The following is a 26,224-nucleotide window of genomic DNA, read 5'->3' as shown; positions in this document are numbered from 1 at the left end:
ATTGAAAGGTTCAAAATAGAGAGCACCTGGAGGTATCCAAGAGCTAACGTTCACAGCCCAACTTTGTTTCTTCTGTCTTTATCTTTCTCCAGTCTGGAGACACATGCCCTACCGGATACAGTTATGCCTCATCTCTAAGCAACCTAAATTAGCTAGCATCCTTAAGCTTCCTTATTTGTCAATAAGGAAGAATGTGAGATTAAAAATTAATGTGAACTATGTGTTTGAGCACATCTGAAATCCCAGAAGCTCAGGAAGCTGAGGCAGGAGGATCATGAGTTCAAAGCCAGCCTCAGTTAAAGCAAGGCACTAAGAAACTCAAGGAGACCCTGTCTGGAAATAAAATACAAAACAGGGCTGGGATGTGGCTCAGTGGTTGCATGCCCCTAAGTTCAATCCCCAGTACACCCTCACCCCAAAATGAAAACTAAATTATACTTTACAGATGCATATTTTACATGGTATTAGTATATGGAATACCAGCCATGCTTCACACTTAATTTTGGTGCTAATCAGAGTCAAATCTTATACATTTGGTGTAATAGTCCATTGTTTGGAAAAGCCTTCCATTCTAATTTCTTTATAGCTTCTGAAGTTCTTGCCTTATGAGGTTTTCCATTCCTCTTCTACCCTAACTAAACTGTAAGCATCCTCTGTATATCCTATCAACTTCCCATTCCAGGGCTGGATTCTCTCTTTCTCCTCAGGTGTTCCAAGGCCTAAAAGTAAATAATAGTAGCCAGCCCTCATTGGTCATATGCTATATGCTATGCATGATGTTTTATATATTATGCTTTTATATATATTGTTTTTATATGAGTTATGTATTGGGTTTTATTCTGGTTTGCAAGGTATTATTTGATCCCACTCATACAATTCTCCATTTTATGTTATAAGCACTGGTCTTTCTTCTCCTGGCAAAGTCACACCTATGTTAGAGCCTTTGCACCACATGCTCTTTCTACCTTGGGCGGGTTTTTTGTTTATTTTTATTTCAGTCCTCGTAGATCTGCTTAGAACATACTTAGAATAGTCATTCAAATTTCCATTCACTCATTCCTTTTCAAACATTTCCAGACCACTCAAATGAAAAGAGAAACTGGTATTCTCTATCATGTCACCTTATTTTAATTCTCTGCCTAGCATTGATACCTATATAAAATGGGTTCTGACTCTCTTCACTTAGTGGATTTATACTCCTTGTGAGTGGGGGTTTTCTCTGTTTTGTTCCCTGGTGCAAGCTGAAATACAGAAAGGGCTTAGGAAATTTTCCTAATATAATAATTTTGAATAAACAACTAAAAGAGGTCAAAAAGGCTAAAGATATGCTAAGCTAATTAAGAGGCACCTAGACCTTGAATAATTAAATGAAGTAGAATAATGAAAACTATTTTGAAGGAGAAAAAGAAAAACAAATAAAACCCTTACTTTATAGAATAAGAAAATATGAATTGCTTTTCAATGCCCTACCTGATTTTTAAGTAAGGAGATTCCTTGGGGGGGGGGGAGATCTTTTTTTGGTGCTGGGAATTGAATTTAGGGCTTACACGTGGTAGGCAGGTGTTCTACCACTGAGCTGCATCTCCAGTTCTAGAAAACTCTTACTGTAGTTGTCCAAATATTGGATTGGAACCCTCTCTCATCTCTACCCTAGATCTTATACTACTACCCAGGTTTTCAATAAATTTGAACCTCAGACCATTCAGGTACCTAAACAATCTTAAGGGCTGGGGATGTGGCTCAAGCGGTAGCGCGCTCGCCTGGCATGCGTGCGGCCCGGGTTCGATCCTCAGCACCACATACCAACAAAGATGTTGTGTCCGCCAAGAACTAAAAAATAAATAAAATTCTCTCTCTCTCTCTCTCTCTCTCTCTCTCTCTCTCTCTCTCTCTCTCCTCTCTCACTCTCTCTTTAAAAAAAAAAAACAATCTTAAAAAATGCTTCTAAATTATTATAAGAAATTATTGTTCTTGTTGCTTGACTCTAGAAAGGAGAATTCTTAATTAGTCCTCTCTATCAGTCCTAAATTGCAAAAATCATGTTTTCCAATATAAAATCTCAGAATGTCAATCACTAAAGTAATATCATTTAAATATTTTAATTTATCTTTCTGCCTTTCTTTTAGGCCTTCTGCATCCAGAGTTAAGTGTTTCAAAGGTCCTGAAGATTTCAGAGTCCCCTAAGACACAAACATCCTTAAGAACCACATGTTGTGTGAAAATAGTAATGGCCACATATTCCATGTGATTTTAATTTTAGATTTTTAAATAAAAACTATGCCTGGTATACAGCTGACTCTGAAAAATGGCTGTGATATGTTCTCATCAATGACACATACTTCCTACATGTGATAAATTAATTCTTCCTTGATATTTATCTTAGAAAAATGAAGTTATTGGCTGGGGTTGTGGTTCAGCGGCAGAGTGCTTGCCTAGCATGTGCAAAGCTCTAGGTTCGATCCTCAGCACCACATAAAAGTAAATAAATAAAATAAAGACATTGTGTCCAACTAAAACTTAAAAAATATTTTAAAAAATGAAGTTGTATGGCTACAAAAATACCTGAATGCAAATGTTCAAAGAAGTTGAAAAACTAGAAGAAACCCAAATGTCTTTCTTAAACAGATAAGCCATCACCACTTAAAACAGCAGAAAATAACTTAGCAATAAAAAGAAACAAATTGTCCATAAAGGTAATATCTTAGTTGGATCTCAAGAGTCTTATGCTAACTGAACAAAAGCCAATCTCAAAAGGCTGTATCAACCAGTAATTGTCAGTGGTTACTGGTGAGAACAGTGTGTCACTAAAAAGTGATCCCATGAGGAGGGAAACAAAACTTCTCTATCCTGATTATCACAGTAGTTACATGAATATATAGATGTTTTAAAATAAAGCTCTACATAGAAAAAATGTAGTTTTATAAATGGCAACTAAAAAAAAACACATATACATCCAAATGGGGGAGAAAATAGTGTACAGAGAAAAATACTAGGACTCTCTTCCTTCCTTTCTCCTGTACATTCAACTTGGTAACTGATTTTGGATTACATAGTTACAGAAAAAATTACTATGTCATCTAGGAAATTTTTAAAATTCTTCTCTCTTTCTTTCTCTCTCTCCATACATACATGTATGTGTGTGTGTGTGTGTGCGTGTGTGTGTGTGTGTGTGTATTCTTTTCAGGTATTTATGTATATACAGAGAATATATATATCCACAAATGTATAGATATATGTATGTTTGTGGGCATATATGCACACAAATTTGAACAAATGGAATCACATTATATTGTCATGTATGCCAACTTTTTAACATGACTATCTTCCTGTATCAAGAAAGTAATCAGAAGTAGCATCTTTTACTTTTGTATCTATTATATTCTATTTTGTAACTCATATTCTTGATTTATTTAGAAGTGTTCTGTTGATAAGTATTTAAGTTGTTTCTAAATTTTAAAATATTTTTACAGGTTTTACTATTTTCAATAAGGCTAGAATAAACGTTCTTGACAAAGATTCTTTTTTTTTGGCATACTTAGATGAGTACTTTTGTAAAAACAAAGAGAAGCATTACTGAGTCAAGGAGTTACCAATTTTAAGTTTTTACAAACATTACTCAATTCCCTTCTATGAAATAAAAAACAAGTATGAATTTAAGTAAGGAGAAAAAAAAAACGATTGCAGTAGAGGGAGGGGACTACTGCAAGAGTGAGAACGTAATGACTGTACAATCTGCAAACATCTCGAAGGTCTGGCAGAAAAGGCCTTTTCTATCAGAGAGAGGAGTAAACAAAATTGTCAAGAACAAGTGTTGAGTGAGCTGAGCAGGTGGCATGATGTGACAGCTGTTCCAGAAATGTTTTTTTTCCCTAAGATCAGCCGACACTTGGGAGAGAATCTTAAAGAGGAATTGTTGGCATGGTCCAATGTTCACCAGTGAGGCAAAGTCAGGGTACTGGGGAAAAAGGGAAGTGTGGCTGACATTTGGTTAAGGTTAAGTTAAGGGGCATTTTGTCCAGATTGATCAGTGGTGACAACCAGTTGAGCCAATCATTTGTGAGGCATGACTCAGGACTTTAGACAGTTTTATCTCACTCTGTCACTGGCAGAATCTGGGGTCATCTGTGAGTCTTATGCAAATTCTCTAGGAATGATGGTTCTTTGCAGTATGTCTTTTCTGGGAACACAAAAAGGTGGTGATGGGGATTTATTGATCATCAATACTTTCTAATACCATGCAACTTGAGTAAAGTTAAATATTACTCCTCTGATAATGATTTTATTGTCTATCCTCAATAATTATGTCTATTTAGTCCACTCTTTGCAACAATTTTCAATATTAAAGACCTCTATGCTTCTTCCACCCCCTTAATTTTTCTTTCCAAATTAAATGAAGTTTCATATACATGTGCGGTGACATGGTTTGGGCAGTTCCACTGTATGTCCTGTGACTCAGAAACAAGAACAATAAAGTATAAATGTACCTCTGCAGTCTGAGGGGGTCTGTTCCAACTAAAACAGTTTCTAAAACACAAAGAAACTGAGACTTTGAGTGAATTTCTTCCTCTTGCATGGGCTGCCTTGACCACTGAGCTGTAAGCCAACATCCCCGAGGAATAAGGGAGGGCATGAGGACTTGTCTATCAAATTCATTTCATGTACATACTGTTTAATTTCTTAATTTCTGGTCCAGTAAGATTAAAAATAATGTGAGCATGGAGTCATCTTTGGTAATCTTTGAAACTGAACCTGACAAAAGGAAAAATAAATATGTTAGATTCATTCCCATATGTTTTCTTTGCCTATCCCCCTTCCCTTCCCTCCATTCCCCATTGTCTAATTTACCAGGCTTCTATTATACCCCTCACCCCCCCTTATTGTTGGTTAGCCCCCACAATAAGAAAAAAACCATAATTTTTCCATGTACATATATATGAAAACAACACAGTAAATCCCACTGTCAAGAACATCCATAATAATAATACTCCAACTTGAATAAAATATACCTATGCTTGTATAACTATATCAAAATAGATTTTGCTATGATGTTTAACTGAAAATAACCCATAAAAAAGGGAAGCAAAAACATTTTTTTACTCCATAGTTTTGAAATAATTTCATCAAAGTAGGGAAAGGAAAAGGTAGCTACGATAATAAATTTTGTTCAAACATCATCTGCTTGTAAGAAAATATAAATAAAATAATCTGAAGAAATAATACTGGTGTTCACTCTAGATTCAGAGGATAATCAAGAGGATAACAATTGTATCAATATGTTATTTTAAAAAATTTGACATTTTTATATACATAAACATTTACAAAAGAAAGAAATTAAAGTGATATGAATAGGAAAAGAAGAGCTCAAACTAGCCCTGTTTGCCTACAACATGATTCTATATTTAGAAGACCCAAAAAACTGTACTAGAAAGTTTCTAGAAGTCATGAATGAATTCAACAAAGTACCAGGGTATACAATCAACACCAATAATCCGTTGCATTCCTATATACATACCAATGATGTATCAGCTGAAAGAGAAATCAGAAAACTATCCCATTCACAATAGTATAAAAAATTGGGAATCAATCTAACAAGAGGTAAAAGAACTCTACAATGAAAACTACAGAACACTAAAGAAAAAAAATTGAAGAGGACCGCAGAAAATGGAAAGATCTCTCATGTTCTTGGATAGGCAGAATTAATATTGTCAAAATGGCCACACTGCCAAAAGTGCTATACAAATTTAATGCAATTCCCATTAAAATCCCAATGACATTCTTCATAGAAATAGAAAAGGCAATCATGAAGTTCATATGGCTAGAGGTCTACAATAGCCAAAGCAATCCTTAGCGAGAAAAGTGATGCAGGGGCATTATAATATCAGACATTAAATTATACTATAAAGCTACAGTAACAAAAATGGCATAGTATTGGCACCAAAACAGACATGTGGACCAACTGAAGAGAATAAAAGATACAGAGACATACCCATATAAATAGAGTTATCTCATACTAGACAAAGTGTTTGAATATTTTGGCAGACAGTTTTTCATACTATCTCTGAAATAATATTTATAAATATGTTTCATGTACATAAAAATGCTAATTTTTTTTCTAAATAACGTATTGACACAATTGTCTTTTTTAGAGTCCATATCATCTTGAATATCCTCTGTATCTAGAGTGAACACCAGTATTATTTCTTCAGATTATTTTATTTATATTTTCTTACAAGCAGAAGATATTTGAACAAAATATATTATCATAGCTACCTTTTTTCCCTACTTTGATAAAATTATTTCAAAACTATGCAGTAAAAAGTGTGTTTTCTTTCCTTTTTTATTGGTTATTTTTAGTTATACAAGACAGCAAAATCTATTTTGATATAATCATACACGCATGGGTATATTTTATTCTAGTTAAAGTATCCTTCCTATGGATGTACATGGCAGTAGGATTCGCTGTGTTGTTTTCATATATATATACATGGGAAAATTATGTTAAATTCATTCCCATGTCTTTCCTTTGCCTACCGGCTTCCCTTCCCTCCATTCCCCATTGGCTAATTTACCAGGCTTCCACTGTTCCCCTCACCCACCCTTATTGTTGGTTAGCCTCCACAATCAGAAAAAAAAAAATGACCTTTGGTTTTTTGTTACTGGCTTACTTCATTTCACTTTCCTAAATAAATAAATAAATAACAACAACAACAACAACAAACCACTGTATAACCAATAAGTCCCCTCTGCTGTCCCTTCATAGTCAAAACACACACACACACACACACACACACACACACACACACACCTCTAAATCCTGGAAACTCATAATTTATTCTCTACCTCTGTTATTACTTTTTTTCTTTTTTTTCCTTTTTCTCCCCATTCTAATATCTCTATCACAAGGCACAGTTATCACTACACTTAAACTGTTACTTTGTTTTTCATTTGAATGTATCCAATGCTCAATTAACTTAAACATCTTATCTTATGCTTATTTGCCATAAATATATTCTCTTCAGTAAAATGGCCCATGTCCCATGGCCCAATTTCTACTTGGAATTGTAATTGTTGAGTTTTTGTGAGTCATAATCTTCTAGATGCATCTCCTTTGTTAGATATGTGGTTTGCATATATTTTCACCCAATGAAGACACACAAGTCTTTATTCTCTTAACAATGCAGGTTTTTAATTTTTGTCAGTTCCCATCACGGAGTAGTAGTCCAGGGCATATGTTGCATGTTTTCCTTAGTCAGTCATCCTTGTTAGGGACAGCGGCATTTCTAGTCTTAGTCTAGCAAGAATAAAGTTACTATAAACATTCGTATATAAGTTTATGTATGAATGTAAGTTTTCAACTCTCTGGGATTTTATTCTCTTAACAATGCAGGTTTTTAATTTTTATCAGTTCCAACTTATTGAGTTTTCCTTTTATGTATCATGCTTTAGATTTCCAGTTTAAAAATTATACATCTCACCCTAGTTTCCACTGAACCTAGAATTTTCTTGTATATTGCCTTTGAAAACCTTTATAGTTCTACATTTTACATTAAGTCTGTGTGATTCATTTTGAGTTAATTTTTGTGTGAAGTGCAAGGTTTTTAGTCTTTCTTCCTTTTTTTGTTGTTTTTGGATGTCCAATTTTTCTAGTTACCACTCATTAAAAAGCTAATATTCATTGGATATCTTTTGCACTGCCATATAAACTAATTGCACATATTTGTGGGGGCATATTTATAGATCTCCACTGTGTTCCATGTATCAATGTTTTTATCAGTCTGCTCATACAACTGTGTCTTGATACTATAGCTATAGAGCAAACCTTAATATCTAGTACACATTTCTTTCCACTTTATTCTTAAAAAAAATTACTTAAGCTATTCTAGGACCTGTGCTTTTCCATTTGATTTTTAGAATAAACACAATGTTTCTACAAAAACCTTTTCTGGGATTTTAGTAGGAACTGTATTAAATATGTAAATTCGTTTAAGGAAAGATGGACATCTTCACTAATGTTAAATTTCCTAATTGATACATTATGTCTCCTTCAATCTTTGACCTGTTCCAGCATTCTGTCATTTTCAGCAGAGATTCTGTATATGTTTAAGATTTACTTAGAAGTCTTTAATTTTCATTGGAACAAATGTAAAAGTTATTGTATCTTTTACTTCCGTTTCTACATGTTTGCTGTTGATTTATAAAATGATATTAAGTTTAGTATTTTTCTTTTACAAATTTATTTTTCAACTAATACATAAAAATATAGGAATTGTATGTAATAGCCATAATGTAATGTTTTGATATATGTATAAATTGGATCATATAATGTTTAAATCAATTAGGATAAACCTTTTCAAACCTTTGTGATTTCCTTCTGGTAAAAATTATCCTTTCTTTCAACTCTGAAAAGCACAGTGAGCGCATTATTATTACTTATAGTCACCCTGTGTAAAAGCATACCAGGACTTCCTATTCCCATCTAATTGTAACTTAGTGCCCACTGGTAAGTTTGGTCTTTTTTGTGGGTTTTTTTTTTTATGAATTTGAAGTCCTTTATTTCTGCTCTACTGGGAGTTTACATCATAAGTGAACACTGTTTTAAAACACTTTTTTGTTCTATATTAGCCAACTGAAATGGTTAGCCACAGTGGCTAATTTTTGAGCATTACTCCATCCTTAAATTCCTAGAATAAATCTCTCTTGATATTTTTCTGTGATGGTCTTTCTATATTTTACTGGATTTGGTTTCCTATTTTTTATGATTTTAAAATTCAAGTTCATGAGAGATAATTTTCTGACGGTTTCTTTTCCTATTTTTTTTTGTTATCAGGTAAATACTGGCCTCACACAAATCAATCTAACCCAGAACATTAAATTATCCAGTTATGGAATTATGCTGACTGTTAGAAGGCTATGTCAAATTTGTTAAGTGAAAAATAGATAGTTTGTACCTCAAAACATATACCTTCTTATTTTACTAATGCTATTTTTAATTCTAACTAGCATTTGTAGAATTTTTCTTCTTTATTTTGATACTTTTATTTTTCTCACTCTGTGTCAACAATTATGATATGATATTGTATGTTTTGTGACCAGTTGTTCTTTTAACATCAGAGAGTTGCATTTCAATAGTGGATAATGTACTATCCTAGAAATATATTAAATGAAACGGAGGCAAATTACTAAGTGCTGAATTTTGGGGGCATATCTAAAAGTTCTACTTTTGTATATAAATTTCATAAAAATATTTTACATTCCTTCCCTCTTCAAAATAATCAGCAACAGTGGGGAATTAGGCAAAGTGCACACTGGTTGTGATTTTACCTAACACATTTAAGTATATTTTATATTGTGGAGAGTACTGAACATGGAAACAGAACATGAGTTCACGTTGCAGCTTCACCACTAATTAGCTGTGACTTTAGCCAAATTACCTTGCTTATTGTATGGATATACCAGATTTATCGTTAATAAGGGAAATTTAAATAAGATTATTTTGGAATCAATACAATGTGAACTTACTGCTATGACTACATGTATTCACTGTACCCTTATATGGCATCAAGTATAATAAGCTCTGAGATACACACACACACACACACACACACACACACACACACACACACACATGGCACTAATGTGAGCATGCATGAAGTTATTTTGAGATATGCTCAATTCATACTAGGATTTTTAAATATTTCAGTTTGAGAGACTCTGAATGCTAGGACGTGGGGGAAAAGGCACACTCATACATTGCTGGTGGGACTGCAAATTGGTGCAGCCAATATGGAAAGCAGTATGGAAATTCCTTGGAAAACTGGGAATGGAACCACCATTTGACCCAGCTATCCCTCTTCTTGGTCTATATCCAAAGGACTTAAAAACAGCATACTACAGGGACACAGCCACATCAATGCTTATAGCAGCACAATTTACAGTAGCTAAACTGTGGAATCAAACTAGATGCCCTTCAGTAGATGAATGGATAAAGAAAATGTGGTAAATATAAACAATGGAATATTATGGTAAATCAATGGAGTTGGATAATATAATGCTAAATGAAGTTAGCCAATCCTAAGAAACCAAATGCTTAATATTTTCTCTGATATAAGGAGGCTAATTCATAGAGGGGTTGAGAGAGGGAGCATGGGAGGATTAGACAAAGTCTAGATAGGGCAGAGGGGTGGGAAGGTAAGGGAGGGGGCAGAGGGTTAGCAATGATGGTGCAATGTGAGGGCCATCATTATCCAAGGTACATGTATGAAGACACGAATTGGTGTGAATATACTTTGTATACAACCAGAGATATGAAAAATTGGGCTTTATATGTGTAATATGAATTGTAATACATTCTGCTGCCATATATAACAAATTAGGATAAAATAAATTAAAAAAAAGAAAACTGCTCAATGTGTGGAGGCATATGGAGACTCTGTACTTATATGTTTAATTTTTCCATAAGTCTAAACTTAGAAAAAAAATAATCAAATTTTGAAAGAGCAATATTTTTCACGGGAGAGTAATAACACTAAAAAATACTTCTGGAAAAAAAGAGGAAAATAATGGAAGAATATTCTGAGTACAAAAAGAATCTTTATACATTTCCAAACTCTATTCATTTTGTAATTCATAATATATTCTAGTCATCAAAATTTCAGGGAAATACTGTAATAGCAAAGCTAAGATATCTTAGTTTAGTTGGGAATTTTAACACTTACTTAAAAAAAATTGCCCTTTACAAATGCAAGAAAATGTACAAACAACTTGTATTTTCCTTATGACTTTGTGGAATGTGAAACATTCAGCAACATCAACTTTTATTCAGAGGAAAACAGAGTAAAAATAAAAAGTCAATGCAAGAAAATGGTACCTGTAGCCAGGTACAGTGGTACATGCCTGTAATCCCAGAGCTCAGAAGGCTGAGACAGGAGGATCACAAGTCCAAAGCCAGCCTCAGCAAAAGTGAGTACCTAAGCACCTCAGTGAGACCCTGTGTCTCTAAATAAAATACAAAACAGGGCTAGGGATGTTGCTCAGTGGTTAAGTGCCCCTGAATTCAATCCCCAGTGCCAAAGAAAGAAAGAAAGAGAGGGAGGGAGGGAGGGAGGGAGGGAGGGAGAGAGAGAGAGAGAGAGAGAGAGAGAGAGAGAGAGAGAGAGAGAGAGAGAAAGTGAAAAAAGAAAATGGTACGTATAAAAAATAATATTATTTGCAAAACTTTTATAAGGAAATCATACTATATAACTTAAAACTGAAAATTTTAAGATTTGTATGAAATTCAGATGAGCTATGTGTATTTACAGTGTTTTAATCATTTCAAGTTACTCTATTTTTGACACATACACACACACATACACACACACACATCTATCTGTCACAGAGTGGCCTCAGGAAAAAAAATACTACGGAGTTTACCAAATTCAGACTGACTCTGCATCACTCCAGAATCAATATTTTTATTATTATTATTATTTTTTGGTCCAAAAAATGCACCACATTAAGAAACTCTCATTTCCCAAGGACCACAATATCTAAGTTATTGATAACTTCTTATAGTATCTGTAGTCCTAAAGCTTTGTACTATAGCAACACCAGGACAGGTAATATTCACAGGCTTGCATGTATACATGGCCTTAGACACAAATTAAGAAAACATTTTTGCACTAAATTGAAAATCCCCAAATTGCTATCCATTCCATAGCTAATGATACAAAGCATTTAAATCACTTGAACTTATGCCACTACAACTATGATCCCAACAAAATCAGAAAAGCAAAACTTAAAAACATAATTGTGCTTACCATGGTTTATATGTTTTCCCCTCGAAAATCATGATATTTGATCCCCATTATGAAGTATTAAGAGGTGAGGAACCAGGTGGGGCCTTAAAAAGTTGACTAGGGCTCTATTTTCATTAACGTGTTGACCTATTCATGTGATTAATAAATTAATAGATCAACTTGAGAGTGGATCTGCTATAAAAGACTGCTAGGTCTCCTGGACTGCCCCCAATTTCTCCTTGTCTCTTCTTATGTAATTTCCTGTGCTTTCTCCAGTCTCTGCCAGCAAGAAGCCCATCACCAGGTATGAACCCCTCAAGCATGGACAGAACTCTGAACTAAAATAAACTTCTTTACTTTATAACTTACCCAGCCTGTGGTGCAGTATTAGCAACAGAAAATAAACTAAGACAGTGCTACAAACTTCTGTTTGCTGTGTAAGCCCCAGAGTAAACACAGGTGAGTTTGCTATCCCCTTTCACCTATGATCTGTTTGCTACCAACATCCACCTCCTCATTCTTAGTGTGAGACTATCATCAGACTAAATGTGATTTATGTGATCAATTTTGTGTGCATGCACACACACACACACACACACACACACACACAAGTTAGAACCATTTATCTCTCATCATACAAAGAAAAATCAACTTTGCTGGACATAACAATTGCATATGGTATATTTAATCCCTTTTATTGGTTCCCTAGGAGTTTTCAGGGACAAGTTTTAATTATTCTGATATTAGCTTTTATGCACTGAACTGATTTTGAATCTTTTCCCTATGAGATATGTGACACCAGTCATATATTAGTAATGACTAGTTATTATGAATTACTGTATAAAAAATATAGTCTGAAAGCCACATGTGATTTTCATTGTATATGCCATCAAACTATACTTCAAATATCTATCTGATTCATCTATTTAAACTATCTATTTATCTATTTAAATTATTTGAAGTTTATCTATTTAAACTATTTATCTATTTAAACTGATTTATCTATTTAAAATATCTGTATCAAAATGTGTCAGTAAATGAAAGTAATGTTAAAACAGAAATATTCTTGAATCCCCCACAGTTTATTTTAGATTTATATCTAGAAAGTCTGGTGGTAACTAGATGCTAGATGCTTAGAAACAGTAAATTATTTTAGTATTTGGTGAAGATGCTTCATAGCTGAGGATCACTCCAAATATTAGCAAGTGAAATATTCAAAGAGTGGGGAATAAATGTTAAAAAATATTAAAGAAAAAAGTTCAAGAAAATGTCTTTAGACTTAAGATGTTTTAATTCAACATTTTAGCTAATAAAATAGCATATGGATAACACTTTCAGTAGAAATGAAGAATGTTATGCTATATATTCTATGTAATATGTAAAAAGGATATTATATATTATATATGTATATATATATATATGTATATATATGTATATATAAATATATATAATCATTATTTTAAAACAAAAAAAGTAGCATTGTTAAAATCTTGACACCTTTATTTAATTGTCAGATTGCTTGTCAGATTACCAATGTTGGGTAAAGAGTGGTACTGTAACAGTGGGAATGCATACAGGCTTATTTATAAGTTGACAATTCTTGGGAAATTCATATCTTAAGATTTAGATTCTATTTTCACATTACTGCAAAAAATATTTAAGTTCCTGGGAGATTTCCTTATCTGAAAGTATATGAACTGAACTGATTTTTATTTATCTCATTAATTTCATAGTAATAATACAAGGATCAAATGACATATTGGATATAAGATTTTGGAAATTTTGTAATTCTATCAAATATAACATATTGCTATGCTATTAAGTCAAATATAGGTCTAAAAATGATGTCACACCATTGTACCAATTATTAAGTATATTTTCTTGCTAAGGTTTCCTAATGCTATAGAAAGTCAAAATGTTAAAAATCAGTGTAATGATAAATAATTTTTCACAAAAATATTTGATTTTTTAATTAGAATTGAGAAAGTCAGCCTCCTAGACCCCAGTGATTCTTGCCTCTTGATATTCATTTCCTTGTGTATCTCCTGTTGACTCTCAGCTGAACCTATTTATTTGCTTATAACAAACAGAAAGAAAGGCAGACATGATCAGAGACTAGGTCACTCTGGTGTAATTCTCTGTTATTCTTTGATCATGTATTCCAAAAGGTACCAGCTATCATGTTACATAAAGGGCCCATGGAGAGGTCCACCTAGCAAGGAGCTGAGACCTTTAGTCATTAACCATTTGAGTAAGTATGAAATCAGATTCTTCAATATCAGAAAAAAATTTCAGGTTACCACAGCCCCATCCAATACCTTGAATACAACTTGTTTAGAGATCATAAAGCAACACCATCCAACTAAGCCATCCCTGGATTTCTGATCCTTATCACCTGCACTGAGTAATAAATTCTTGTGGTTTTCTAAGAAGCCAAATACTAGGATACTTTATTTTACAGAGACAGATAATTAATGCAGCTTTTGATACCTAATGGTGATAGAAAAAAAGTAAATATACAGAAGTGGTTTTGGAACCAAAAATACAGTAAGAAGATAGAAGAATTGTGAAGAGAGATTTACTCAAAGCTTAAAATGCCTTGATGCAACTGTTCACTAAACTGGGGATAGACTCCTTTAGATAAGGATTTCCAACCAGGGTATGTCAAAGGCAGCATTTGGTTGCTTCATGTTTCTCAGAGTCAAATATAAGAGGCAAGACATCAGCTAAAGGAAAGACTATTAAGCAGAAAAGAGCCAGCACTAACTGGTTTTGAATATTCTCAGCCTCTCCACATAGCAAACAATACTTAAATTAAGAAATGTCTGCTGCGTAAAGGCAAAATCCAGGAAATCTTTGGAAATTGTGATTTAAAATCACACTGAGGTTATGACATATCATCTTTTGTTAAACCTCAGAAAGATCAAAGGTGGTGCTGCAATTCCATTTAGTTAGCACATGTTAAGGAAATAACTAACAGGTCTTTTCAACTGATTAACTTTCTAAAAAGTTTAAAGGCATTGTCCCTCAGCAGAAGCCCAAGGATTACAAGTGCTTATCTCTCAGAGATCTCTCGATATGGTTTCTGTCAAATAAATTACAGAAGAATGATAAACTTTTTTAAAGAATTGTATCAACAAAAATTCTACTAGTTTGGATTGAAAGAGATAGTAAGAAATGTAAAGAGGCTAAATGACTTCCAAATTTCTATTGGCAGAAAGCAAATTGAGAAGCTATTTAGCTAAAGATGCATACTACCTTCATGGGGAAAAGAAAAAACAATAATAAAGGAAAACTTGGGTGGGTGCAAGTTGAGTCAATAGCCAAGAATTAAGAAAAACAGACATTGTATATAGATTGAGTAGTAATGAGTAGGAGAAAACTGATAGGGTTCAAAGACTGCTCTGTGACACTTGTTCCTTCCTACTCCTTTGTGAATAACCTGTAAGAGTTACTTTATGCATTCTTCACCATGCACATATAGGGAAATTAACTTGTTTCTTCAGTTTACAGAGGAAGCCTATTCACTCTTAAACCTGCTTTAAATAACAAGGTAAAAGACATTGAGGTGATGCTTAACACAATGACTTGAGATATGACTGAATTTGGGGAGGAAATGACTATATTTTTTTTATATGGGAAGGATGTGAGTCATTGGGGCCAGAGAGAATGCAGTGGTAGGCAACCACTCTGATGGCCTCCAATGAACCCTGCCAGCTCTAGTTGAATGAAGACTGAACTAAACGATTTCCTTCCAATGAATAGAAGGTAAAGGTGACAGTACATGACTCAGATACTAAGTAATAAAAGACAGTATGGCATTTTCTCATTTTCTTGCTCTCCTCACCTCTACCTTCATCTTTCTCTTTGAGGGAAGCCATAGGCCATGATGTGATTAGCCCTACAGAAAGGCCAACACTGTAAGTGAGCTTAGAATCAGATCATCAAGCCTTAGGCAAAGTTTGAGATGACTCTAGTTCATACCAACAGCTTGACTGTAAACTCATGAGGGACCCTATGCCAAAACCACCTATATTGCTAGTCCTGAGTTCTTAAAACTTAGAAAAACTCTTGAGATAATAAATAATCGTTCAGCTATAAAAGTATATATGGTATAAAACTTGGAGTAAATGTATTACATAGTAATATATAACTAATATAACCATATAAAATTGAATGCAGCAAATCCTAATAGAGAGATTAGCAGATTTAAATTTCAAGTCATCAAAAATTATCACCTAACTTGATCACTATTATATGTAGTCAGTCAAAAAGAGCCAGTGTTTGCAGATAATGGCAAACACTTTCAACCAATGGACACTGGTTTACAATAAAGCAAATACTTTTAGCTAATGAATGTTCCAAATATTATTTGGACCTAAGAGTTGTCTAATTCTTTGGCCCTGTTTTTCTCTTTTAGTATGTATTACAGTTAATACAATGGCTGTAAAAAATAGTGTACAGTGATAATATTAGAGGAATCTTCTGTAAGATGATCAAAGAAACATGATGTAGGTCAGTGGGAAATTAAACAGAGTGGGGAATTTATATAGTATTATAACAGTATTATAATTCTACATTCCAAAGATGCATGCAATACAATTAAAGGACATAATCCAGTGCAAAATAAAGCATATCATGTAAATAATCTATTATATAATAACTCTAGGTGGGGATACTTAAGTTCTGATTATCAGATTAGTTCAGTCTCTCAGATCCATAAAATTGTGCCAGTTTCAACTGGAGAGAATTTCATAAATGTCCGTACACTTTCTGCTTTCAATCAGCTAGCAATACAGAAGAAACATACTTTTCACACCATTTCAACACTGCTGCTTCTGGTCCTGGCCATATTCCAAGAATGGAAAGATGAAAGAAAAAATTTTCACCATGGTTTTTGAATCTTAGTACCTGAGGGTTGGTTCCTGTTCTTAAGAGAGGATCAGAAGAATTTCATTCTGGCATCCTGTTTCTTGTTCTTCTTAAATAATGTGTCCTGAAATGAGCAATAGGTCCTAAGATTCTTAAGAGCCAAGGCAATTATAAAGATAAATTCAGACAAAACCTCAGTTTTAGGATTAGTGTGTAAAATTCTATATAAAAAGTTTTAGCTACAGTTTAAGAAGGAAATGGAAAATGGCAAGATAAAGTTCATCAGAACTTTTAACACTATTTTTTCTCATGTAATTTTTCATATATTCTCCATCCAAATCTTCATCAAGTAAGGCCACACACCTACAGTTTCTTGAAGGCTGCATTTGTTTAGTCTTTGATACTTATTAATATATCATCTCAAGTTGTTTGAATGATACATTAATATATGAAGAAAAGTCTTTGAAAAGAGTTCACATGCATTTGTTCTCTTGATGTTGCAACCTAGAGTTGTCCCAATCTACCTCTTAATTGAAGACTTTTTATAACATCAACAACACTCCAGATTTTCACAAAAGTTTTGTTATCCACACACAAGGATCTTCCTTTAAAAAGATTTTTTTATCAATGTAGTAAATCTAGCATGCATATATTCATTAAATGAATGCAGATATCAAGTCATAAAGTCAAATGGAAGAATCTCAGCTTGCTACCTGATGATTATAGGCAAACTTGAGTTCGGTCACACAAGCAACTACCTGAGTTGATTTTGGTGACACTAAATCACCAGTATATTTATTGTCATTTTTATTGTCTTTCTACTTGTGGGTAGTGCCATTCTCTCAAGCCAATAAGATATGTCTATGGTTGATTAAGTGATGTTTTGCACATGGACTTCAGGTTCAGGGGAGCTAATATTTTATGGAAGGATATATTGACAGAAACTATGATGTGAATAGTCCAGGTAATTTAGACAACAGCTTTTAAAATGGACTCCACACCTCATTCCCTTCCACTTAGAGTATCATTCTAACTCCAGTGCAATCATACCGCACATGCCAGTCTCAATTCACTTGATCTCACTGCAAATGCCAACCCTTTGGAACACCTCTCACACCAATATATTGAGCCCATTCTTTTGAGTTTTCACTTCCTTCTTTCAGAGCTTCCTCTACAAGGACTGGCCACAGTTACTACAATAGAGAAAAGGAAACAACCTGTTAAGGTTACCTCTTTTCCCTATATTTGGTTTGCATCACATTGTCTTTTATACTTTACATGCACAGATAAATTGCTTACATATAATAAGTATCTAGGAGTTCAGAAATTCTATTGGTGACATGAAAAACTTTTTAAAATTTTGCTACAGATATTTATGAATACAGGTTTTCGTTAAATCCTGTAAGTCTATGAAAACATGAATAATGATCTCAGAATAATGAAATATGAAATCCAGCTTTTTGAAGCGTGGCACTGAAATTTTGACTAATGTCTCCTGCTCAATCTGGAAGGGATCAAAGAAGGGAAACCAATTTTATTGATGTGAATAAAACTGGGCACCTATGTAGCTAAGATTTAGAACAACCTCAGATTCTGTTAGTTTACCCCATTGGGCAAGAAACTTTTTTCAGGACCTCAATTTCCTGATTTTCTCATATCTACCAAGAAGGCTTGTCTAGATTCTAACCTTTAGTGTATGTCAAAATCAACTGTGGTATTTGTTAAGAACATATTCTTAAAACCAAACCACAGAACTTTGGATTAAATGGGTGTGTAGTAGAACCTAGGAATCTTGATTTTTATAAATTCCTTAGATTAGAGACTATGATTTGAGTCAAGATGGCAGAACAGAGGAGACAACTTTCCAGGTTTCTCCACTGTGTGAAACCCAGAAAGAAAGTAGGCAGCTTTTTAGTAAAAGGACTGTGGTGTGTCTTGGTACAGAAAGATCAGAGATCAAAGACACTACCAGACTGAACCAGAAGGTGTGCTGCACAATACTCTTGTTGGGGAAAGAATCACGTCTCTCCCAGCAGCCCATGGAGAACATAGGAAGAAGCCATCTTGCAGCCTCATAGCAGTGCTGGCAGCTATGGATGCTGAGTCCTGGCAAACCCAAGCTGGGTCCAAAAAACTGGCGTGAAAAACCCACACCATGTGTCATATAGTGTACCTAAGAGGCAAGGAGAAAATCATATGCAGAGAAGGTTTTACACAGGGTAATATAGATACGGCAACTTACCAGGCACTCTACTCCCCCTTGTGTTCTATGGCTCACAGGACCAGCTGGGAGGGAGGTACCCTAACAGGAACTGGAAAGGGTAGAGATGGGAGTAAGTGAATTTGGAGTCTGAACCCAGAGTCCAGGACAGGTGGGGCCCATAGATGACAAAGGGGGCAAAGGATTGGCTCCTCTGCTGCATTAGTGGAACCCAAGGGACATCCCTGGGTTACCATCTCTCAGCTGGGACCTGGAGGTGCACTAACTTAAAATCTTCAGACCAATCTCCATTCAACAAAAATCCTGGAGCCTACCTAGAGCTAAACAGGCTTTCAGAATACAGGTATCACACTCTAGCCCACTCCCCCAACTCAGCCAAAAGGTTAGTTGAGGTTTTCATAACTCCAAATGGCAACTTGACAAACAACTGTAAAAGAGGAAGGATTTGACAACCTATAGCCAATACTTTCATACATACTACCTACCACAAGAAGAAATGGAAAGAAAGACATTTGGGAACTGACAACAAACACATACTCCCATTGACAATCTTGGGTTACTGCAACAGAAAGAATTCCTTAACTTTTCATAATGAACGTCTTTGCTGTTGTTGTTCAATTGTGAGCTGAATGATACATGGGTGCTTAAAAAATTTGTCTCTTCTTTCTCATTTCTAACATTTTTTGAAGGCAGTAATTTTTCAAGGCTCAGTGTTATGAGGGCTGTTTGATTAGTATGTTTGGTTTTGTTTTATATAAGTGTGTGTGTGTGTATATATTTCTCTTACTTAGCTGTTTCCCTTGATTCTCTTTATCTCTTCTTCTACTAACATACAAAGTCTATCATTCTTTCATTTTTCCTTTATTTTTTTTACTTTTATTTTCTCTCCTCCTTGTCAAAATTATGACATCCTACATCTCTTCTGCACTCCCCTCTCCCCTTCTTCACCTTTTGAAATTCAAACTGTTTTGCAAACTTACTGTGTTTACTATTGTGAATACTTAACCAGATCATTTCTATTTATTGTGATAGTTAACATTGTAGATGTTATACCAGGCAATATTTGGTTTAATTCTGTATAGTATTTGCATTGGTTGTTGTTATTCATTATCTCTCTCTAAATTGTGTGGTACTGGAACCTCAGGGACACTGGAAGTCCAAAAGGTAGAAACTCCACATCTATCCATACTGATAGATGGGTAAACATAAAAACCACTTGAAAAAACAAGGCAACAAACCACCCCAAACAAACCAAGATACCCCAATAACAGAAAACACCAACACCTTAGTGGAAGAACTGTCAGAAAAGGAATTTAGAAAGCTCATAGTTAAACTGATCTGTGAGGTAAAGGACAGGTAAGGAGTGAAATCAGAGAGAAAACATACAAAGTGAACGTCACTCCAAAAAAGAGATAGCTATTCTGAAAAAAAATCAAACAAAAATCACCAAAATAAATCAGTCAATAAACTAAATTAGAAACTGAATGGAAAGCATTTACAACAGAATAGACTACTTGGAAGATAAATGTTTCAGGCAATGAAGAAAAAATATATAATCTTGAAAATAAAATTGACCAGGGAGATATATGTTAGGAGACCATGAATAGAACTTTCAAGAAATATCAGATAACTAAAAAGACCCGATATAAGATTTATCAGGATAGATGAAGGGATAGAGACAAAATAGAGAAATGCACAATCTTTTCAATAAAATAATTTTTAAAAAGTTCTCAAACTTTAAGAATGAAATGAAAAAATATATACAAGAGACTTATAGGTTTCCAAATATACAAAATTACAACAGAGCTACATCAAGGCACATTATTATGAAAATGTCTAACATACAGAATAAGGAAAGAATCTTAAAAAACTGCCAGAGGTAAAGAACGGGACACATTTAGAGGGAAACCAATTTGGATTTCAGCTGGATTTTTCAATCTGGGCACTAAAACCTAGGAGATCTTGGAATAATATATAACAAGCTCTTGGATAAAATAGACGTGAACCAAGAATAATATACCCAGCAAGATTAAAGTTCAGATTTCATGAACATTTGGACTTCAAGCCAAAGTTAATCAGCAGGGAAAAAGGAGGACATTTTATACTGCTTAAGGGAATTACACAAAAACAACAAAAACTGACAATCATAAACACTTATTCCCCAAATCCTGGAGGATCAATGTACATCAAGCAACCCCTTGGTTTCAATATGAAGAATAAAATAGGCCACAACACAATAATATTGGGTGATTTTAACATGCATCTCTCACCACAGATAAATCACCCAAACAAAAACTACAAAAAGAAACTACACAGCTAAAAAGTACAATCAATAATTTAGACTTAACAGACATATATAGAATATTTTATCCAACAATGACTGAATGCACTTTGTTCTTAGCAGCACATGGATCCTTCTCTAAAGTAGACCATATGTTAGGTCACAAAGGAACTGTTAGCAAATACACACAAAAAAAGTGAGAGAATACCTTGCTTTTTATTAGATCATAATGGAATGACATTAGAAATTGGCAACAAATAAATAATAGAAGCTACTCTAAAACTTAGAGACTAAATAATATGGTACTGAATGATTAATGGATAGCAGAAGACATCAGGGATTATATATATATATATATATATATATATATATATATGTGTGTAAATGAGAATAGCAACACAACAGATCAAATTTTCTGGGACACTATAAAGGCAGTTCTAAGAGAAAAGTGCACAAAACTGAGCTCATTCATAATAAAAAGTAGCAGACTTGGGGGCACACACCAGTAATCTAAGCAGTTTGAGAGGCTGAGGCAGAAGGAACATGAGTTCAAAGACAGACTAGGCAATTTAGCAATGCCCTAAGCAACACAGAAAGTCACCATCTCCAAATAAAATATAAAAGAAGGCTGGGGATGTAGCAACCCGATTAATTGCCCATGGGTTCAATAGTCAGTATCAGGAAAAGAATAGAAAGTCACCAAATAAATAATCTACCATTATATATTAAGGCAATAGAAAAAGAAAAACAAATCAGCACCAAAACCTGTAAAGCAGTAGAAGACAGAAAGTAATTAAAATTAGAGCTGAAATCAATGAAATTAAGGCAAAAAATAAAAAATCAATAAAACAAAAAGTTGATTCTTTGAAAAAATAAATAAAATTGATAAATCTTTAGCCAAGCAAACTGAGAGAAAAAATTCAAACTGAGGGAAAAAATTCAAATTACTAAAATTCATGATGAAAAAACTACAGACACTATGGAAATACAGAGGATAATCAGAAACTATTTAGAAAATTTATACTATAAAAGATTGAAAATCTTAACTATATCAACAAATTCCTAGAGACATATGACCTACCCAAAAAGAACAATGAGGACACAGAAAATTTTAACACATTAATTTCAAGCAATGAAATTGAAGATGCCATCAAAAATCTACTAACAAAGAAATTCGAGGTCTGGATGGGTTCTCAGTTGACTTGTACCAGACCTTCAAAGAAGAACTAACCTGAATCCTCCTCAAATTATTCCATGAAATAGAAAAGAAGGGAACCCTTCCAAACTCATCTATGAATCTAGTATCACCCTGATACAAAAACCAGACAAAGACACATGACACATCAAGAAAAGAAAACATCATACCAATATGCCTGATGAAAACAGATGCAAAAATTCTCAATAAAATTCTGGAAAATTGCATACAAAACAATATTTTTAAAATGCTGCATCATGATCAAGTAGGCTCTATCCCAGGGATACAAGTTTGTTTCAACAAAAATCAATACATGTAATTCATCACATCAAAGACAAGAATCACATGATTATCTCAATAGATACAGAAAAAGTAATTGGCAAAATACAGCACCCCTTCATGTTCAAAACACTAGAAAAATACGGATAATAGGAACATACCCGAACATTGTAAAAGAAATATCCATTAAACTTAAGGCCGATATTTTTTAAATGATGGAAAACTGAAAGCATTCCCTTTAAAAACTGGAATAAGAGAGAGATGCCCTCTTTTACCACTCTTATTCAACATAGTCCTCAAAATTCTAGCGAGAACAATTAGTCAAAAGAAAAATATTGAAAAGATATGCACTGGCATTCAGAGATCCAGCCCAGGCCACCCACACCAGCCCACACAGCAAGGCTCTCAATAGGCCTGGTTCACCCCTCCCTCAGAGGGGAAGACACTGCCAGAGCTTAGCCTTTGTTGCAGGACTGCCCCTACTGATCACCAGACTATAGCAGAAAGTCAAGCCCAGTGGTCCATATCCATTCACTCCAACTTAAGCAGAAATCAGATCCAGGATGCAGTAGCACCCATTGAGGGACACCAGCAGAGTCTGGAAGCATGATATCAAGGTGAGGTACAGACAATCTACATGGTACTACAAGATTATAGGGAAGAAACTAATCTCTCAGATCAACACGCAAGAAAGGAAGACACACAGACAGCATGAAAACAAAAGGGAGGAAAGTGCCCCAAACAAACCAGGACACTATTATAACAGAATCCATGTACAGCAAAGTTGATGAAATGTCAGAGAAGGAGTTCAGAAGGTTCATAATTAAATGATCTGTGAATTAAAGAATGACCTAAATGAGCAAATACAGATCAACAATGAGATAAGTCAGCAAATACAGATAGCAAAAGATTACTTCAAGAGAGAGACTTTAAAAAAACAGTCAGAAATCCTTAAAATGAAGGATACAATAAATCAAATAAAAGCTCAATAGAAAGCATAACCAACAGACTAGATCACTTAGAAGAAAGAACGTCAGGTAATGAATATAAAGTATACAACATGGAAAATAAAGTTGATCACACAGTGAAGAGCGTTAGAAACAATGAATAGAACATCCAAGGATTATGGGACAGCATCAAACGATCAAATCTAAGAGTTATTGGGATAAAGGAAGGCACAGAGTTACAAACCAAAAGAATGCATAATCTCTTCAATGAGATAATATCAGAAAATTTCCCAAACATGAAGAACAAATTGGAAAACCAAATACAAGAGGCACACAGGACACCAAATATACAAAATTACAACAGATCTCCACCAAGGCACATTATAATGAAAATGCCTAGCATACAGAATAAGGATAGAACCTTAAAATCCACAAGAGGGAGGAATCAGATCTCATATAGGAGGAGACCAATTTGTATCTCAGCAGATTTTTCAACCCAGATTATCAAAGCAGGAGATCATGGAAAAACATATACCAAACTCTGAAAGAAAATGGATGCCAACCAAGAATCCTATATCCAGCAAAACTAAGCTTTATATTTGATGATGAAATAAAAACCTTCCATGATAAACAAAAGTTAAAAGAATTTACAACTAGAAAGCTTACATTACAGAAGATCCTCAGCAAAATATTCCAAAAAACAGAAAGTAAAAAACAATGATAAAACTCAGCAGAGAGAGGTATTACACTAAAAAAAATCTAATCAGAGGAGAAACCAAGTCACATTAAATACCAAAAATAAACAAAAATGTCTTGGAACACAAATCATGTCTCAATAATAACTCTGAATATTAAATGGTCTAAACTCACAAATCAAAATACATAGACTATCAGATTGGATCAAAAAAAAAAGACCCCAAAATATGCTGTCTCCAAGAGACTCATCTCATAGACAAAGACATTCACAGATTGAAGGTGAAGGATTGAAAAAAATCATACCATTCACATGGACTGTAGAAGCAAGCAGGGGTTTCCATCCTCATATCAAATAAAGTAGACTTCAAACTAAAGTAAGTCAAAAAGGATAAAGAAAAAAACTACATACTGCTCAAGGGAACAATACACCAACAAGAATTAACATTTATAAATATATATGCCTCAAGCAATGGAGCAGCTATGTTCATCAAACAAACTCTTCGAAAGTTCAAGAGTCAAACAGACATCACACAATAATTTGGGGTGACTTTAACACACTTCTTTCATCACTAGATAGATCATGAAAAAAAAAAGCTGAACAAAGAAACCATACAACTCAATAATATAATCAATAACTTAGACTTTAACTGACATATATAGAATATTTCATCCTTCAATGAGAGAATATACTTTCTTCTCAACAGCATATGGATCCTTCTATAAAATAGACCATATGCTATGCCACAAAGCAACTCTTAGCAAATATAAAAAACTAGATACATTACCTTGCATTCTATCAGATTATAATGGAATGAAATTAGAAATCAATGATAAAATAAAAAATAAAATCAACTCCAACACCTAGAGACCAAATAATATGCTACTTAATGAACAATGGGTTACAGAAGACAACAAGGAAGAGATTAAAAAATTTTAGAGGTGAATGAGAACACAGATGTTGAGAGCCACAGCCAAAGGGGCCCCAGCAAACTTCCAGCTGCCAGCAAACTTCCAGCTGCCAGCTGATGATTGGCTCACAGCAGCCCCAGCAACATCTAGCTGATTGGCTCCTCTGCAGTGATGCTCATTGGGGGACTTCTTTGGCTCCGCCCACACGAACCAGCCAAACGGCCTCAAGAGCAGGAGGATTGTGGAAGGTGGTGAGGCTTGTGTTTGGGTGAGAGGCTTGTGGGAAGCCGGTGGTGGCAGTTGGGCTCTGAGGGTTTTTCCTGAGGAGCTGTTTTGTTTGGCCTGTGTGGTTCTAAAAATAAAGTTCGCTTCTTTTGACAAGTGGCTCCTGAATTGTGCCCAGCCAGACTGCGGCAACAGACACAACATATCAAAATCTCTGAGACACTATAAAAGCTTTTCTAAGAAAAAATTTCATTGCATGCAGTTCATTCCTTAAAAGAAGAAAAAGCCAACAAATAAATGACTTAATACTACACCTCAAAGCCCTAGAAAAAGAAGATCAAATCAACACCAGAAGGAGAAGAAGAAAGGAAATAATAAAATCAGAGCTGAAATCAATGCAATTGAGACAAAAGAAACAATTAAAAAAATTGACAGAACTAAAAATTGGTTCTTTGGAAAAATAAATAAAACTGACATACCCTCAACCATGCTAAAAAAAAGAGAAGGAAAGAGAAAACTCAAATCACTAACATATGTGATGAAAAAGGAAATATCACAACAGATACTACAGAAATACAGAAGATAATTAGAAATTATTTTGAAAACTTGTACTCCAATAAAATAGAAAATTCTGAAGGCACCGACAAATTTCTATAGTCATACAATTAGCCCAAATTGAATCAGGATGATATACATAATGTAAATAGATCAATTTCAAGTTACAAAATCACAGACACTATCAAGAAGTCCACCATCCAAAAAAATCCCAGAATTGGATGGATACACAGCCAAATTCTATAAAACCTTTAAAGAAGGTTTTAA

The sequence above is a fragment of the Urocitellus parryii genome, chromosome 4 (genome assembly GCF_045843805.1).
Source record: "Urocitellus parryii isolate mUroPar1 chromosome 4, mUroPar1.hap1, whole genome shotgun sequence".
NCBI lineage: Eukaryota > Metazoa > Chordata > Mammalia > Rodentia > Sciuridae > Urocitellus > Urocitellus parryii.
This window is presented reverse-complemented; position numbering follows the sequence as displayed.